This window comes from Canis aureus, chromosome 32 (genome assembly GCF_053574225.1).
Source record: "Canis aureus isolate CA01 chromosome 32, VMU_Caureus_v.1.0, whole genome shotgun sequence".
Taxonomy (NCBI): domain Eukaryota; kingdom Metazoa; phylum Chordata; class Mammalia; order Carnivora; family Canidae; genus Canis; species Canis aureus.
The window spans coordinates 12966717-12984812 of NC_135642.1; the positions used below are offsets into that span (position 1 = coordinate 12966717).

At 41.4% G+C, this 18096-nt stretch overlaps 1 protein-coding gene across 1 annotated transcript in view; it reads right to left on the bottom strand.

The window, feature by feature from the left end:
* INO80 (INO80 complex ATPase subunit) overlaps nucleotides 1–8621 on the bottom strand; it is a 129802-nt gene extending 121181 nt beyond the window's left edge. The window contains exon 1 of the mRNA XM_077880663.1: nucleotides 8091–8621. The gene's annotated coding sequence lies outside the window, so the exon portion shown is untranslated. The remainder of the gene's footprint in view (nucleotides 1–8090) is intronic.
* Nucleotides 8622–18096: the final 9475 nt, after the last annotated feature.

The following is an 18096-nucleotide window of genomic DNA, read 5'->3' on the forward strand; positions in this document are numbered from 1 at the left end:
CAGCAGTTTGGCACCTGCCTTTGGCCCAGGGTGCGATCCTGGAGTCCCGGGATTGAGTCTTGCGTCGGGGGCTCCCGGCATGGAGCCTGCTTCTCCCTCTGCCTCTCTCTCTCTCTCTCTCATGAATAAATAAATAATAAATAAATTAAAAAAAAAAAAAAAAGACCTAGGCACTATTATAACCTCCACTTTACAGAAAGTGAACACAGCCAGAAGTATCAAAGCCAGGTCTGAAATCCAAGAAGTCTGACTCCAAAGTCCCACATACTTCAACTTCAATACTGTCTGAACAACCTCAAGCAAACCAGAGGCTCCTAGGGCATAAAACTACACTAAGGCAGTATTTCAAACAGTATATTCATTCACTCAATCATTATTTAGAGCATTATAGACTCAAAAATATTGATTTTATATTACAGGTTATAATCCAATGCTGCTTAGTTTATTTTGCTGCTCAAATCATTCCAGTTTTGGCCACTGAGAGCTCTTTCAGCTGGCTCCTGACATACCCTCCTCCTCATGGGGTTGTGTTGTGGTGGTGGTGGTAAGTGGTTTTTGTTGTTAGAGCACTTCCTTACTTTCTGGCACTACAAGATGTTCTAGGTTCACCTTATATATTTCCTGCCCCATCCTAGAATCAGCCATTTTTCCAAGGAGCTCTTGTTCCTTGTATTAAATAATGGTATTGGAAACTAAGATCTTGTGTTGCTCCTGAGTTTCTTTTAACATCAGCTGACAGACCACAGAAATATATGTATATTTATAATATTTATAATATAATCTGTATTATATTATATATAATATGTAATATTTATATGTATATTGTATATTATATATGTATATAAATACAAGCATGTATACACATATACAAATATTTCAATATGTAACCATCTGTATTAAGCTAAACATGAGTTCATGCTGATGTTCCCAACTCTAATCTACCACATGAATCATTCTAGCCTCCTCCCCTTATCTGTAAATTCACACAATAACAGTGAGGAGCCCATCTCTTACCATCTATTTACTAATTGTTCAATTGCAGTATACATACATATCAGTATCAGAATTAACCCGCACCTTCACGGGATACAATTTTATCAATTAGACTACAATGCTTATGTACAATTCCTTTTGTCTTAGATTCCACTCATTTCCAAGATTACTTAGGTCAGCATGCCCCTTCCTCCCTTTTTAGTAAGGTTATTTCACACATTTCTAATACAATTAGATTCTCTTTTCTACATTCCTTCATGGGACCTCTCTACCTCCTCAATGATCTTTGTTTAATTTTTACACATTAAAGTTAATTTTGTGCTGTAAAACCCTATGGGTTTTAAAATTTTCATGTCATAGCCACCATCATGGTATCCAAAAGAATACCTTTATCAAGCAGTATTTTAACTAAACTACATGCTACTAGAGGCACCTGGCAGGCTCAGTTGGTAGAACGTGCAACTCCTGATCTTAGGGTGGACATGGAGCCTACTTGAAAAAAATGATGTTACAAGGTACTACAATCCTCTATGGAAATAACATGGTTGGATGGAGAAGTTGAAGTCAAAAGCTGTGACTTTAATGCTATTGACAAGCCAGATAGACTTTAGGAACATTGGCTATCCTCTCAAGGTCCCACAAGCCTCTTTGTAAAGTGAGAGGGTTCAATTAGATGATAATATATAGCAATTAAACACTATGTGTCGGGCAGCCCCAATGGCTCAGCGGTTTAGCGCCGCCTTCAGCCCAGGGCTTGGGTCTATTATTACATTTTAAAAATGACTCTAGGGCAGCCCTGGTGGCTTAGTAGTTTAGCGCCGCCTTCAGCCCAGGGCGTGATCCTGGAGACTTGGAATCAAGTCCTACGTCCTTGCTTCTCCCCCTGCCTGTCTGTGTGTGTGTCTCTAATAAATAAATAAAATCTTTAAAAATAATAATAAATAAAAAATAAATAAAAATGACTCTTAAAAAGGCAAACTATTACTAACATTAGAATAACATTCAGTGGGGGACCCCGGGGTGGCTCAGTGGTTTAGCGCCTGCCTTCGGCCCAGGGCATGATCAAGTCCCACACTGGGCTCCCTGCATGGAGCCTGCTTCTTCCTCTGCCTGTGTCTCTGCCTCTCTCTGTCTCTCATGAATAAATAAAATTTTTTAAGAAAACAATAAACAAAAAAAATGTGTTTATCTTTGCAGACCCTCTATACTCTCCATGCATATACACACACCTGCATTAATTCACTTGTATATCCCCAGAGTCTACCATAGTCCCTTGAGTGTGGCAGGTGCTCAACAAATTGTTGTTGGGAGGGTCAAAAAGCATTCATTAGGTGTTCAATAAATATTTATTGAATGAACAAAATAAGGAGTTTCATAAACCATTAGGTACAAGCATCATTAAATGGTTTGCTGACCTGAAATGAACTAGGACTAGATCACAAAAGTCTCTGGCTTTGTAACCCTTACAACTGTGTCTGGTTTGTTCTTGAGCCTTAAACACCTTCTGTGCTAATAAGTTTCATAAACAAACAACTCATTATATACCTGTCAAGCAATATTCATCTTTCAAACTAGTTCTCAATTTCCAGGATTATAATTCATGTTTTTCAAAATTCAACTTAATTTAATCAAGTTCATCCCAGTCTTCATTATTCCATCATGGAGTCAAATTTCTTTTATCTTCATGTGAAAGCCTTACCATTGCCTTCATAATTTATATTGCCATTTTCTGGAAACTTCCCTCCTGCTTAATTTATTCTTCCTTGAGGTGCAATAATTGGAATCCATTCTATAGCCTAAGAGTGGATTGTATTGTGGTTTTGTACCAAGATAATTAATGCAGTCCATTTTTATTTTTTCTTTTTCATACCTCTCCGGGGAATGACTAACATTTTGTTGGCTTTCTGGCAACACTCAGCAACATTCTCAGGAATAAAGTGACCCAAACATTCTTTTTACCATATTTATGTTCACTAGTCGTTTGTTCATGCGCAAAAATATGAAAGATTTACCCACAGTTTATTCTACTTAGCTACTAACTTCTTACAAAGAAAGCTAGTTCTTTCATGCAAACCTGAAAGAACTTTATTTGTTCTTTTACAAGAATAGTTTTAGTACCATTACCAAAAGATGAACTCTATGCTTGAATGCCCTGAGTAGATCCTATATCCCATACAGGCTGTTCCTTCCTACTACATAACAAATAGTTTCCCTTCTCCCAAATCAGAATAGAATGTATGTCATGGTCTTTGGAGTATTTATTTCTTCAAAGACAAAAATAAACCAATTTTCATTAATATGCTATCTTACAGTTAATATGTCATTTAATTTCAGAAGTGAAAATTATTATCCCCATCCATTTCACAGATAAGGAGAACTGAAACTCAAAAATGTTGAGTAGCTTGGGGCACCTGGGTGGCTCAGTTGGTTAAGTGTCTGATTCTTGGTTTCTGCTCAGATCATGATCTCATGGGTCCTAGGATCCACGCTCAGCAGGGAGTCTGCTTGAAGATTCTTTTCATCTGTGCACCCCCACACACACACTCCCAAGTGCTCTCTCTCTCTCTAAAATAAATAAATCTTAAAAAAAAAAAAAAAAAAAAGTTGAGTAGCCTACCCAATGGTTAAGTGGGACTCAAACTCAAATCTTTCTTAGTCTAAAAACAATGTCTCAGGGACATCTGGGTGGCTCAGCAGTTTAGTGTGCCTGCCTTTGGCCCAGGGCGTGTTCCTGGAGTCCCCGGATGGAGTCCCGAGTCCTGCATCAGGCTCCCTGCGTGGAGCCTGCTTCTCCCTCTGCCTATGTCTCTGCCTCTGTGTGTGTGTGTCATGAATAAATAAATAAAATCTTTTTTAAAAAATAAAAATAATAAAAAAATAAAAACAATGCCTTGGGACTTCTGGGTGGCTCAGCAATTGAGTGCCTGCCTTCATGCCCAGGATGTGATCCTGGAGTCCCGGGATCGAGTCCCACATCAGGTTCCCTGCATGGAGCCTGCTTCTCTCTCTACCTATGTCTCTGCCTCTCTCTCTCTCTCTCTCTCACAAATAAATAAAAATCTTAAAAATTCTGCATCCTTATTTTCAGTAACCTATAGCTGAAATTAGCATTTCTTTCCTTCAAGTCTGAAGGTAGGCAGCACAGCCCAGCAAGATTAGACTTTCACTAGTTATTTAATTCAGTAATAAAAAGGATATTTCTTACATCATAAATTACTTTTTAAATATGGGAACATGGGATCCCTGGGTGGCGCAGTGGTTTGGCGCCTGCCTTTGGCCCAGGGCGCGATCCTGGAGACCCGGGATCGAATCCCACATCGGGCTCCCGGTGCGTGGAGCCTGCTTCTCCCTCTGCCTGTGTCTCTGCCTCTCTCTCTTTCTCTCTCTGTGACTATCATAAATAAATAAAAATTTAAAAAAAAATAAATAAATATGGGAACTATATATTATATATTTAAATGTATAATATATTATACAATATATCTCATATTCTGAGAAGGCATTCACAAGCTTCTTTAAATTGCAAAGGGGTGCAGGGCACATAAAAAACGTTAAGGACTCTGCTCTATAGGGGTGCCTGGCTGGCTCAGTTGGTGACCCTTGATATCAGGGTTCTGAGTTCAAACCCCACACTGGGCATGGAGCCTATATTTAAAAAAAAAAAAAAAGAAAAAGAAAAAGAACCCTGCTTTACAGACCATCACACAGGCTGTCAATCCTTGGTAATGAAAGTTTATAAAAGCACCTCACACAGTTGATTCACTGTCTTTCAGTCCATTAAAAGTATCAATATGGGGCACCTGGATGGCTCTGTGAATAAGCATCCATCCGCCTTTGGCTCAGGTTGTGATCCCAGGGTCCTCAGATCAAGTCCCGCATCCAGCTCCCTGCAGAGAGCCTGCCTCTCCCTCTGCCTATGTCTCTGCCTCTCTCTCTGTCTCTCTCATGAATAAATAAAATCTTTTTTTAAAAAAAAAGTATGAATAGCATTTAATCCCAATAATTTTTTTAATATCTAATTTGTCAACTACATTTACTATTACTAATCTCCTACTTCTGACCTAACATATATAGAAATCTCTATTATGTACTTATTAAAGCCAGGCATTAAGCTTCGTGATTTTTTCAACCCTAAGCAAACCTACTATATCACGATTAGAAGCGATTCCAATGCTCTGTAATTGAATTCCTAACTTAATGTACCGCCATAGTCTGAATGTTTGTGCCCCCTCCCATCATATGTTGAAATCCAACTCCAAAGATGATGGTATTAGGTGGGACCAGAGCCCTCATGATTAGGATTAGTGTCCATAATAGGTGTTTAATAAGTTATTAGCAACTATGTTCTTCTCATCCTCTGCACGCTACAGCCTATCATATCAAAATGTTCATGCTTAAGATTCAACTTAAAACTTGTCATCAGGGCAGCCCGGGTGGCTCAGTGGTTTAGTGCCCCTTTCAGCCCGGGGTGTGATCCTGGAGACCCGTGATCGAGTCCCATGTCAGGCTCCCTGCATGGAGCCTGCTTCTCCCTCTGCCTGTGTCTCTGCCTCTCTCTCTCTCTCTCTCTCTCTCTCTCTGTGTCTCTCATGAATAAGTAAATAAATCTTAAAAAAAAAAAAAAAAAAAAACTTGTCATCAACTTCATTTATTTTGCCACACAAATTCAAAGTATCTGGAACTGGAGGGTATTATGCTGAGTGAAGTCAGTCAGTCGGAGAAGGACAAACATTATATGTTCTCATTCATTTGGGGAATATAAATAATAGTGAAAGGGAATATAAGGGAAGGGAGAAGAAATGTGTGGGAAATATCAGAAAGGGAGACAGAACGTAAAGACTGCTAACTCTGGGAAACGAACTAGGGGTGGTAGAAGGGGAGGAGGGCGGGGGGTGGGAGTGAATGGGTGACGGGCACTGGGGGTTATTCTGTATGTTAGTAAATTGAACACCAATAAAAAATAAATAAAAAAAATAAAAAAATAAAAAAAATAAAAAAAACAAATTCAAAGTATCCTATTAACCCTATCCTGTTCCAAACTCTCAAAACTTCACTGGATCCCGGCATTTATATTTTGTGTCAACTTGTACGTTGACGTTAAATCCCCAAGCCAGTTTTAATCCTCTTGAGGGCAGAGAGGTGTCTATTACTCCCTCCCTAGCCCTGTGTCTACACAAGTAACAGCACTCAAAGGCTCTTAGGAATACCATTCCTTGGTAATACAAAGACAAGCAATTATTTAAGTGAAATTATAACACCATAGTTTACGGTCTGTTGCTTAGACATCACATTTCCACCCTGATGTACTCAAAAATGTTTTTATTAGTCATAAACTTTTCTAATCACATTTGTCCTCTTTATAATTTTTTCCTATTAAAAGAGACGAGGATCTTTTTTTTTTTTTTTGAGACGACGATCTTTAAAAACTAGTTTGGATTCTACTGAAACAAAATAAAGAGAAAAAGAACACAGTAGACTAGAATAACAGAATTTAACCCTTAAAAATACAAATTTATTTTATTATGTAGTAGGAATGTGACTTTTACCATATAATAACCTCAAATTATTTATTTATAGGAAGAGCTTGAGAACTTCAAGCATAAAACACAAAGGGAATGGAATATTATTTGGCAACAAAATCCTGATACATGCTACAACATGGATGAACCTTGAGAGCATGTTAAGTGAAAGAAGCCAGTCACATAAAGACACATATTGTATGATTCCCTTTGTACGAAATATCCGGAATAGGCAAATCTACAAAGACAGAAAATAGATTAGTGGTCGCTAAGGGCCAGGGAAAGGGCTGAGGGGAGAGTGACTGCTAATGGGACTTCTTTCTGGGGTGATGAATTACACAGTGGTGAAAGTTGTACAACTCTGAGTATATTAAAAATCACCCAGGGGATCCCTGGGTGGCTCAGCGGTGTAGCGCCTGTCTTTGGCCCAGGGCGCGATCCTGGAGTCCTGGGATCGAATCCCACGTCGGGCTCCCTGCAGGGAGCCTGCTTCTCCCTCTGCCTGTGTCTCTGCACCTCTCTCTCTCTCTCTGTCTCTCATTAATAAATAAATTTAAAAATCTTAAAAAGTAAAAAATCACCGAACAGTATTTTTGGTATGTGAATTATATTGCAATAAAGTGGTTACTTAAAAATAAATAAATAAAACGCCACCACTAGCAAACCACAGTGAAAATCTCCTTGGAAAAGAAAATCATGAAAGCCACTGATTGGAAAAGTAACTGGTTACCTGTGACTTTTTCGAGGTCAACCTCCTAATTCCATCTCCCAATCCTACCAACAAGTACTCAAACATGAAACTAAACAGTGTATGAATCAAAGAATTCGGGCACAGTTGGCTGTAAACTAAAATAGTTGAGTGCCTTCTTAGGCTCTATCGCTCCCAAACTGTAGGGGGCTTCCACCCTAGCTGATTACGGAAGTAGTAGTTTTCATCAGCAAGCTCAAGTAGGAATGTCAAAATTGGATGACACTTGCCTAGACGTTCTACAAAAACCTAAAAGACCACAATGGGTGTCCCCTACACACTCCTAAATATGTGCACGTGTTAGGCTGTCCCCACCTAACACCAACAAACAGCATACTCCATTTACCCATATCCCAACTTGCTCCCCATAAACTGGCATACTCTTAAGCTCTTAGATCTTATTTGTTTAAGAGGACAGATAAAGCCCTCACAGGGTTCCCACTTGAGCTCAACCAGCCCCCGCCCTGACCCACCCCACCCCCAAACCCACACACGTGTTAGCCCGACACCGCCCCACCGGGTCCCACGTGCACCTGGTCTAACACAGTCCCCACGTGTGGGCGCCCCACGGGCTCCCTCGGCTATCTGAGGTCACCGCGTGACCCCAGGTCTGTAGAGGTATGAGAGGGGGAAGGACGAGGCCCAGGTCCCTGAGGTCCCAACCCTACGGGGAGTGTCCACACCCATCCTCCCCACTAACCCCAACAAATCCAAGGGCCGGGGGCGACGGCCCCTTTAAGACGCGGCCCAGTCGTCGCCCGCAGAGAGGGGCGCAACGGGGCCTACACAACCCCCCCTTCCGTTCGCCCGCCCACGTCTAGTCGCCTCACCTCGGGCCGCCGGGCCCCGCCGCCGCGGCGGCGGCGGAGGGGGGGCGGGGTGCGGGCGGGGTCCGAAGGGGGGGGTCGCCCCGCCGACGGTGGAGCCGCGGTTCGCTCTCTGAGGCCGTGGGACGGTGACTGCGTTGGGCGTGGACGCTCCTAGCTCGCTCCCTCGGCGGCTCCTGGGACCCCAAGATGGCGGCGGCGCTGAGGCGGCTGCGGGCGCTGGGCCGGCGGCGGCGGCGGCCACTTTCACTCACTGAGAGGAGCGGAGCAGGGACACGGGGAGCCATGGCGGGGGGGAGGAGAGGCGCCATAGCCAGGCCAGAACAATCGAGCCGCTACTCAGCTAGCTTACCCCCGCCCCGCCCACGCTCACAGATCGTCGCCAGCCCGTGGCCTCCCGCAGTGCCGCTGCCGTCGGCCTCGTGCAGCTCGCACCCCGCCGCTGCCGCCTGACGCCCAGTGTGGACTGGGGTTCGGGGGGAGACCCTGATCCATGCCATCTGAGTGCAGATTGGTCGAGGCTGAGACTGGCGAAGATTGCCGAAAGGCGGCGGGGAGGAGGAGGAGGATGTCGTCGCTAGAGTGAGCAAGCAGATCTCGCGGGAGCAAATGTCGCGAGACCTTTCCAGTCCGGCAACCGCCGGAGAAAGGTTACTTTCCCCGGAAGTAACGTCAATCGAAACGGCCGGGGTCCTGGGAATGTTCGTTTCCGCAAGCAGGAGCTAGGAGGGTGCTTGTGAATAGTTTGTTAGGGGCCACGGAACATTGAGATGACTGGAGGGAGAGGTTAGGTTCGAGTGTGGTATTTTATCTTGTTTGTGGCCACTTTGGGCGGGGTTATGCATCGTTGGGAAAGTGCCTGCTGTGTAGAGCCGCTCATTCAGTACAGTACAGTACAGTTTGGGCTCTCCTTTAAGGCTTAGGGACCAAGACCACAATGCTGTGGCATAGAAGTGAAAGCTTTAGGATTCTAGGACTTGGGAACAGAAAGACCTGTTACTAGAAATGTCTTCCTGTTCTCACACCCTCCCAGTGAGCCTGATTTGTCTGTTCCAACTCCACAGTTAAAGCCCCCTGCTAGCCACGTGTACTAGAGTTAGTGAGATTCATTTACCAGGATCTGTGATTAGAAGTACCTAGTGTAAACCTAACTGAAGATGAGCATTAGATTTTCTTAAATGTTAACTGTGCTGTAGTATTTTGGTTCCCTCACATTTAATGCTTTAATTCATTGCAATCTGGCCCTTAGCATTTAAGCAGAACAGCATTTCCTTAAGGTCATTCAGTAGCCTTCTTGTGCTAAATTTACTGCACTTCAGAAAGTTAGTTTTGCTCAGAGGCAAAAATATTGATAGTACCCTTTGTGTGAGAACGAAAGGGATATAAGAAGACAAGTATTTGTTCATTTAGGCAGGGTAGAGGGGGGCATTTAGTAAACCAGAAATTAAAGTGATTGGTGTCTTAGATGAGAAGGGTAGGATTAAGGGGAGGAATGGGAACAAGGTAACAGGATTGAGGGAATGGCAAATATTGTACAGGACTCTTAGAACCATAGTTAGGTTTCACATACCCCCAAAAAATAAACTCCTAAAACCAACTAGGAAAATATTTGAGTAACAGTGAACTGACTGTAGTATAAACAAAAAGGACAAGAATAAAGAGAATAAAATCAGTATGCCCCTAGAGGGACCAAGATGTAGACTCTTTTAAAGTTCAAATGTAGGTTGACTCTTTTATTTCCTTTCTATTGCTGTGCTAACAAATTACCACAAATGCAGTGGCTTAAAATAACACAGGCTTATTATCTTATGTTCTATAGATCAGTAGACTGAAATAGGTCTCAAACTGGGCTAAAGCCCTGTTGGCAGGGCTGCCTTACTTCCTGGAGGCTCTATGGCAGAATTATTTCCCTTTCCAGCTTTCAGAGGTTGCTCACATTCTTTGGCTTTCCGTTCTAAAGCCTCCATCTCCAAAGCCAGCAATGACAGGTTGGGTACTTCTCATCATATCCAACCAACTCTCCTTTTCATTACCAGACAAGGATCCTTGTGATTATATCACGCCCACCCAGATAATCTAGAATAATCTCCCTATTTTAAAATCATCTGAAAAAAATAAAATAAAATAAAATAAAATCATCTGAATAGTAACCTTATATCATCCACTTGCAACCTTAATTCCCCTTTGCAATATAACCTAACATTCACAGATACCACTGGACATCCTTGGGGAGAGGGCAATATTCTGCTCCCTGCATATGTCCTAGAATTTCTGAAGTACAACTCTATGTTTTCATATGTGATTTTCACACTAAAGTCTAGCTTTTTCCATTCTCTAATACAGTCGTATATTCTTTATAGTTTTTTTTTTCAGTAATATCTACACCCAACATGGGGCTCAAACTCACGACCCCAAGACCAAGAGTCATATGCTCTCCAACTGAACCAGGCTGGCACTCCTACAGTCTTACATTCTTCTTTTGTTTTCCTTTTTTTTTTTTTTTAAGATTTTTTACTTATTTATTTGACAGAGCACAAGCAGGGGAAGTGGCAGAGGGAGAGGGAGAAGCAGACTCCCTACTGAGCAGAGAATTCATTGTGGGGCCCATCCCAGGACCCCAAGATCACAACCAGAGCTGATAGACACCCAACCAACTGAGCCACCCAGGTGCCCTAGTCTTACATTCTTGATTAAAAGTTTGTACATTCTTTGCCTCAGAGATTTAGTACAGCATATAAAATTTAATCCATGATTTCTTGGTAATTTGTATTCAAACTGAGATTTAATATTTTCCAGAAATATCTTGATTTTCTATTAATGTTCATTTTAATGTTTTCTATTCAAATGGAGGAGTCTCCATTGGCTTTAATATTGTTCAGTCATTCAATATGCGGTATTTAATTTTATCAGGGTAATGTTTAAAATACATTAAAAAATAAAACAAATTTTTTTAAAGATTTTATTTATTTGAGAGAGAGAGAGAGCATGCTCGAGTATGCAGAGCAGCAGGCGGAGGGAGAGGGAGAAACAGACTCCCCACTGAGCAGGGAGCCTGATGCTGGGCTTGATCCCAGGACCCCAGGATCACAACCTGAGCTGAAGGCAGATGCCCAACCAACTGAGCCACCCAGGTACCCCCAGAATTTTTTTAAAATTTGTTTTAATTGAGTAGATTCTATGCCCAGTGTGGGACTTGAACTCATGACCTTGAGATCAAGAGTTGCATCCTCTACTGACTGAGCCAGTGAGGGACCCCAAAACATACAGAATATTTTTTAATGATAGTTTTCAGGAAACAGTGCAGTTGACTTAGGATATATATTTTATTACCAATAATAAAGCAATAAACAAAAATAAAAACTACAGTGTGTGGGGTTGGGGAGAGACCCAAACTGAAAATACTGGAATCAACTGTATTACAAATGAGTAACCTAGCTACTCTGTAGAGGATAGGGAAGAAAGGAACTCACTTAAGAAACTGAGATAAATAGTATATTGACTGGATACCTAAGAATAAGACCAAATGAACTGTACAGAAATGTCCTCGTCTATGCACTAAGTATTTTTCACAGGAGTGTGGGGAAGTAGGTTAGCAATTTGAAACTAATATGTATGCTAAAGTTAAATATATTCTAGATCATGAGTTGAACTTCTCAATGTTGAAGGAAAAAAGTTATTAACTAGGGAAAATAGGAAAGCTAAAATGAAACCTGTGATGTTGGATTGGAATCTGAGGTATCAGTGTAAGTTTATGGGTTCTAATATATGTACAAGTACAGAAGTATAGATTGATATCTATGTAGGGACTGATATATTTGCAAATACATGTGTGTATGTATTTGCTAGTTCTTTTTTTTTAAGATTTTTTATTTATTCATGAGAGCACAGAGAGAAAGAAGCAGAGAGAGAAGCAGGTTTATGCAGGAAGCCTGATGTGGGATTATGCCCTGAGCCAAAGGCAGATGCCCAACTGCTGAGCCACCCAGGCATCCCCTATATTTGCTAGTTCTATCTGCTGAGAGTATCTACAAGCAAGGAGCATACTTAGTACACAGATACTGATTTCTAAACACAATTCTCCAATAAAAGGAACAAGGAGAACCTTGAAGAAATGATTGATTCAAGATGAACCTGGAATATCTTGTGATGCCAGAAAACAATACTTAAAAAAGGACATCACAAAAACACAGGAGCCAACCTGAAAGAGCTCCTAATAGCCAAAACAGTACCTACTGATAGTGTTGCATTATGACAACTATTTATTTTTAGTATTCATGTGTCCTCCCTGATATAATTGGTTATTTAAATGAATGAGGTAGATGAGCCGGCTTTCTTTCTTTCTTTCTCTCTCTCTCTCTCTCTTTCTCTCTTTCTCTCTTTCTTTCTTTCTTTCTTTCTTTCTTTCTTTCTTTCTTTCTTTCTTTCTTTTTCTCTCTCTCTTTTTCTCTCTTTCTTTCTTTTTCTTTCTTTCTTTCTTTCTTTCTTTCTTTCTTTCTTTCTTTCTTTCTTTCTACTCTACACCCAGTGTAGGGCTTGAGCTCACAACCCCAAGATCAAGAATCACATGCTCTCCTGACTGAGCCAGCAAGGTGCCCCGAGATAGCTTTCTTTAAAAATAATAATAATAATAATAATTTATTTATTCACAAGAGACACACAGAGAGAGGCAGAGACATAGGCAGAGAATTCCATTTAATAAATGTAGAAAGTAAAAGAGCTAACAAAAATCACTATTAAGCAAACATCACAGTAGTAATTGTTGCAGACAAAATCCCCTGATGGATGTTAGATTAGTGGGTGAAAATTTGAGGATTTACATAGATTCAAAGTGTCTCGCCCAAGACTTATTTTAGCACAAAAAAGAAAGGTGGTAACTTTACAATGGTGAAACTTGGCAGAATTACTTTAACCAAGTGATCAAGGTAAACATCAGTAATAAGACATACATATGCCAAGGAAATTTCCTATGTTTATGCAAGGAGCTTCTGATCCCCACTGGAGCAGTGGATTGCAACAGACAGTCACTACCAGAACCATCAGATTGTAGAGGGGGACAAAAGATTTCCAAAAACATAGGGTGCTCCTCTGGGTCGCCAAAAATGTGTAAAATGGAAAAATAAAACCTTAAAGGTGCTAGAAGAAAACACTAATTATTTTAACCTTGGAGTGATGTATTCCTGTTAAACCTGCCATAAAAGGATGACATAAAGAAGTCACAAAAGAAAAGGCTGATAAATATAAAAAATATACCCAACCTAAAAATTACCATAAATCACCTAAAGAAGCCAATTTCTTTACTATACAAGGAGCACTTATATGCCAAATTTTAAAAAGTAACAGCCTAAGGACATCTGAATGGCTCAGTGGTTAAGCGTCTGTCTTTGGCTCAGGGCGTGATCCCAGGGTCCCGAGATCCAATGTTGCATCGGGCTTCCTGCATGGAGCCTGCTTCTCACTCTGCCTGTATCTCGGCCTCTCTCTGTGTGTCTCTCATGAATGAATAGATAGATAGATAGATAGATAGATAGATAGATAGATAGATAGATCGATCAAATCTTTTTTAAAAAGTAACAGCCTACTAGGAAAAGAGGCAAAGAAGAGAAAACCATTCATTTGTTCAGTGTTTGCTGAATGCTTAAGGAATGCAAGGCCTGGCTCTAGGCACTGGAGATGTGGCTTTGCAAAAGACAACAGAGGTGCCTGGCTGGCTCAGTCAATAGAGCATGCAACTCTTGATCTCAGGGTTGTGAGTTCACGCCCCATGTTGGGTGTAGAGCCTAGTTAAAAACACACAATTTTAAAAAATAGTAATTAGAGGACAGCCCTGGTGGCTCAGTGGTTTAGCACCACCTTCAGCCCAGGGTGTGATCCTGGAGACCTGGGATCAAGTCCCACGTCAGGCTCCCTGCATGGAGCCTGCTTCGCCCACTGTGTCTCTGCCTCTCTCTGTGTGTCTCTCATGAATAAATAAAAATCTAAAAAAAAAAAAATAGTAATTAGGGATGCCTGGGTGGCTCAGCAGTTGAATGTCTGTCTTTGGCTCAGGGTGTGATGCTAGGATCCCAGGATCCAGTACCGCATCGGGCTTCCTGCATGGAGTCTACTTCTCCCTCTGCCTGTGTCTCTGCCTCTCTCTCTCTGTGTCTCCCATGAATAAATAAATCCTTTAAAAAAATAGTAAAGAAAAAAACATAGAAAAATATCAAACATTGACATATATATGAAAAGATTCTCAACTTCACTTATAAACAAATACTTTAAAAAAAATCAAAATACTGGGGTGCCTCGGTGGCTCAGTTAAGTGTTTGCCTTTGGCTCAGGTCATGATCTCAGGGTCCTGTGATCAAGCCCCATGTCCAGCTCCCTGCTCAGTAGAGAGCCTGCTTCTCCTTCCCTTCTCCTTCCCCTGCCTCTTTCCTCACTTATGCTCTCTCTCTTACTCTATCTCAAATAAATAAATAGAAATCGTTTAAAAAAATAATACTATTTTTCACTTACCAAATTAGCAAAGATTAAGCTTAGTACAGGGAAGGCCAAGGAGATACAGGCACCAATATATACTAAAGATGTCTAAATTGGCAGCATCTTTTTTTTTTAAAGATTTTATTTATTTATTCATGAGAGACACAGAGAGGCAGACACAGGCAGAGGGAGAAGCAGGCTCCCTGCGGGGAGCCTGAGGTGGGACTCAATTCCAGATCCCAGGATCACGCCCTGAGCCTAAGGCAGATGCTCAACCACTGAGCCAACCAGGCGTCCCTGACAGCATCTTTTTAAAGGACTTTTACTTATCACTTTAACACATCTGATTTGTTTAAATTTTTTAAAAAGTATCTGTTATTACTCTTTATAATTTACAAAAGGATTATACAATAGGACAGCCTGGGTGGCTCAGCGGATTAGCGCCTGCCTTCAGCCCAGGGCATGATCCTGAAGACCCAGGATCGAGTTCCACGTCAGGCTCCCTGCATGGAGCCTGCTTCTCCCTCTGCCTGTTTCTGCCTCTCTCTCTCTCTCTCTCTCTCTCTCTCTCTCTGTCTCTCATGAATAGAGAAATAAAATCTTAAAAAAATATATTATACAATAGTCCCCCTTTGTCTGTAGTTTTGTTAGTTTGTTAGTTTTAGTTACCCACAATCAACTGCAATCCAGAAGCCAGTGGTCCTCCTGACACATCCTCAGAAGGTCAATGATAGTCTAACACTATGAATGTTAACAGTGCTTATGTCATTCACCTCACTTCCTCTCATTAAGTAGGCATTTCATCATCTGACATCATCACAAGATATAGTACAGTAGAGAGAGACCACATTCATTTAATTTCTATTTCAGTATATTATAATTATTCTATTACACTTTTAGGCATCCACTGAGGGCCTTGGAATATACCCCCATAGATAAGGGGGGGACCACTGTATTAAAAATGAAATTATAGGGGCACATGAGAGGTTCAGGCAGTTAAGCTTCTGCCTTCAGCTCAGGTCATGATCCCAGAGTCCTGGGACTGAGCCCCACGTTGGGTTCCCAGCTCCAAGGGGAGCTTCCTCTGCCTGCCACTACCCTTGCTTTTGTCCTCTCTTTCTGTCAAATAGATAAAATCTTTTTAAAAAAATAAATGAAATAAATGTAAATTAATAAATGATGATGGAATGATAGATTGAAAAATCATCATTTGAAAAACCATCATATTTGACTCAGGCAAGTATCATCAATGCATGATGCTAAAGCTAGCAGGTGAAAGTTCAAAAAGTAAGAGTATATTTACACAGTCTCAAAGTACCTCCATACAAAATACTTATTAACCATAAAAGGTAAAAAAGTAACTTCATACTGGAGAAGCCTGGCAAACATCACATTAACCAAGTGGACAAAAGCAAGGGAAGTTAACATCACACGTAATTGTATTAATGGACACAGTGAGCCTTCTGCTAAGTTGCACTAAAAATTCGGAATCACTTCTGTGGAACTATAATCTGTATCTAATATCAGAGAAAGTCAAATTGAAAGGCATTAGCTCAAAAAATAACTAGGTTTACAGGAAAGTGAGTAAACAAACTTCCCTATTCCTCCTACTAATTACAATTAAAACCCCAAAATACTATATAGAAAACAAACAAGACTGAATGGTGGAGGGGTACCTGGGTGGCTCAGTGGTTGAGCGGCTGCCTTCAGCTCAGGTCATGATCTCGGAGGTCCTGGGATTGAGTCCTACATTGGGCTCCCCACAGGGAGCCTGCTTCTCCCTCTGCCTGCCTCTCTGTATCTCTCATGAATAAATAAATAAAATCTTAAAAAAAAAAAAAAAAAAGACTGAATGGTGGAGAGAAGAAAAACCAGCAAGGAACCTCAGGACATCAGGAATGACATGGTGGCGAGATCCCTGGGTTTTGTTTTTGTTTTTGTTTTGGCTCAGATACCAGGTTTGGATCTGAAGAAGTTGGTAGTGGTAGACTTGAAACCAATAGGTACAGACAAAAAAGCCCTAATAGAAGCCCACTCCTCACACCAAAGAACCAGGAATAGGGCAGCTTAGCAAGACAGAAAATTTTTACACAATACCACTTTACTCCAACCAAGTAACACAGAACAAAAAACTATGGCCCAGCTCACATCTGTGCTGGCAAAGGCTGACTGGGGAGTCTAGACTTTCACCCTTACAACTATAACAAGGTGCCCCAATACCCCTATGAGGTAGCATCAAAGAAACCCAAGTAGGGTCCCAGGACTTTCATTCTATCTAGGAGTAGCAAGGACTCCTACCCCAAGGCATAAGTGGAGACCATGAGGTGATATGGAACTCAAGCCTCCCTCCAGACTAACAGGGAGCCCCCACATTCAGATATCAATGGAAACCAAGTGAAGAATCTGGATTTCTACCTCCACCTGATTTTTTTTTAATTGTTTTTTATTATTTATTTATGATAGGCACACAGTGAGAGAGAGAGGCAGAGACACAGGCAGAGGGAGAAGCAGGCTCCATGCACCGGGAGCCCGACGTGGGATTCGATCCCGGGTCTCCAGGATCGCGCCCTGGGCCAAAGGCAGGTGCTAAACCACTGCGCCACCCAGGGATCCCCCTCCACCTGATATTAACAAGACAGCACACACACACACACACACACACACACACACACACACTCCCCCTGCTGGAGTGATGTCTAGAGAAGGCCAACTAAAACAGGCTTAAATAAGATCCAGAATCATACTTGAAGACAGATAAAAAGTCCAGGTTTCAATGGAAAATCACCAAGAATCAAGATTTCTAACTGAATTTTAAAAAAAGACAATTAATAGAGCCAACACTAAAATGACAGGGATGACGCATTTCCTATTCAGGAAAAATAATTCAAATGATAGTGAATCTGTTTTTTAAAATTGTATTTATTTAAGTAATTTCTACACCCAATATGAGGCTTAAACTTATAACCCCAAAATCAAGAGTCACATGCTCTACTGAATGAGCCAGCCAGGTACCCCTAAATGACAGTGAATTTTTTTTAATTTTTATTTATTTATGATAGTCACACAGAGAGAGAGAGAGGCAGAGACACAGGCAGAGTGAGAAGCAGGCTCCATGCACCGGGAGCCCAACGTGGGACTCGATCCCGGGTCCCCAGGATCACGCCCTGGGCCAAAGGCAGGCGCTAAACCACTGCGCCACCCAGGGATCCCTGACAGTGAATTTCTAATCAGAAACCATGGAGGCAGGAAGAAAGTTGCACAATAATGAAAGAATTGGCAACTCAGAATCCTATACTCAGTGAAAATATCTTTCAGGGTTGAAGGGGAATTCAAGATATTGTTAGATGAAGAAAAACTAAGATGGTTTAAGGAGTTCTCTAAACAGAAAATAAATTATAAAAGAAGGAACCTTCAGACATCAGAAAAGAAAAAATAAAAATATAAGGCAGGGGTGCCTGGGTGGCTCAGAGGGTTAAACTTCTGCTTTTGGCTCATGTCATGATCCCAGAGTCCTGGTATTGAGCCCGATCTCAGGCTGTGGGGAGCC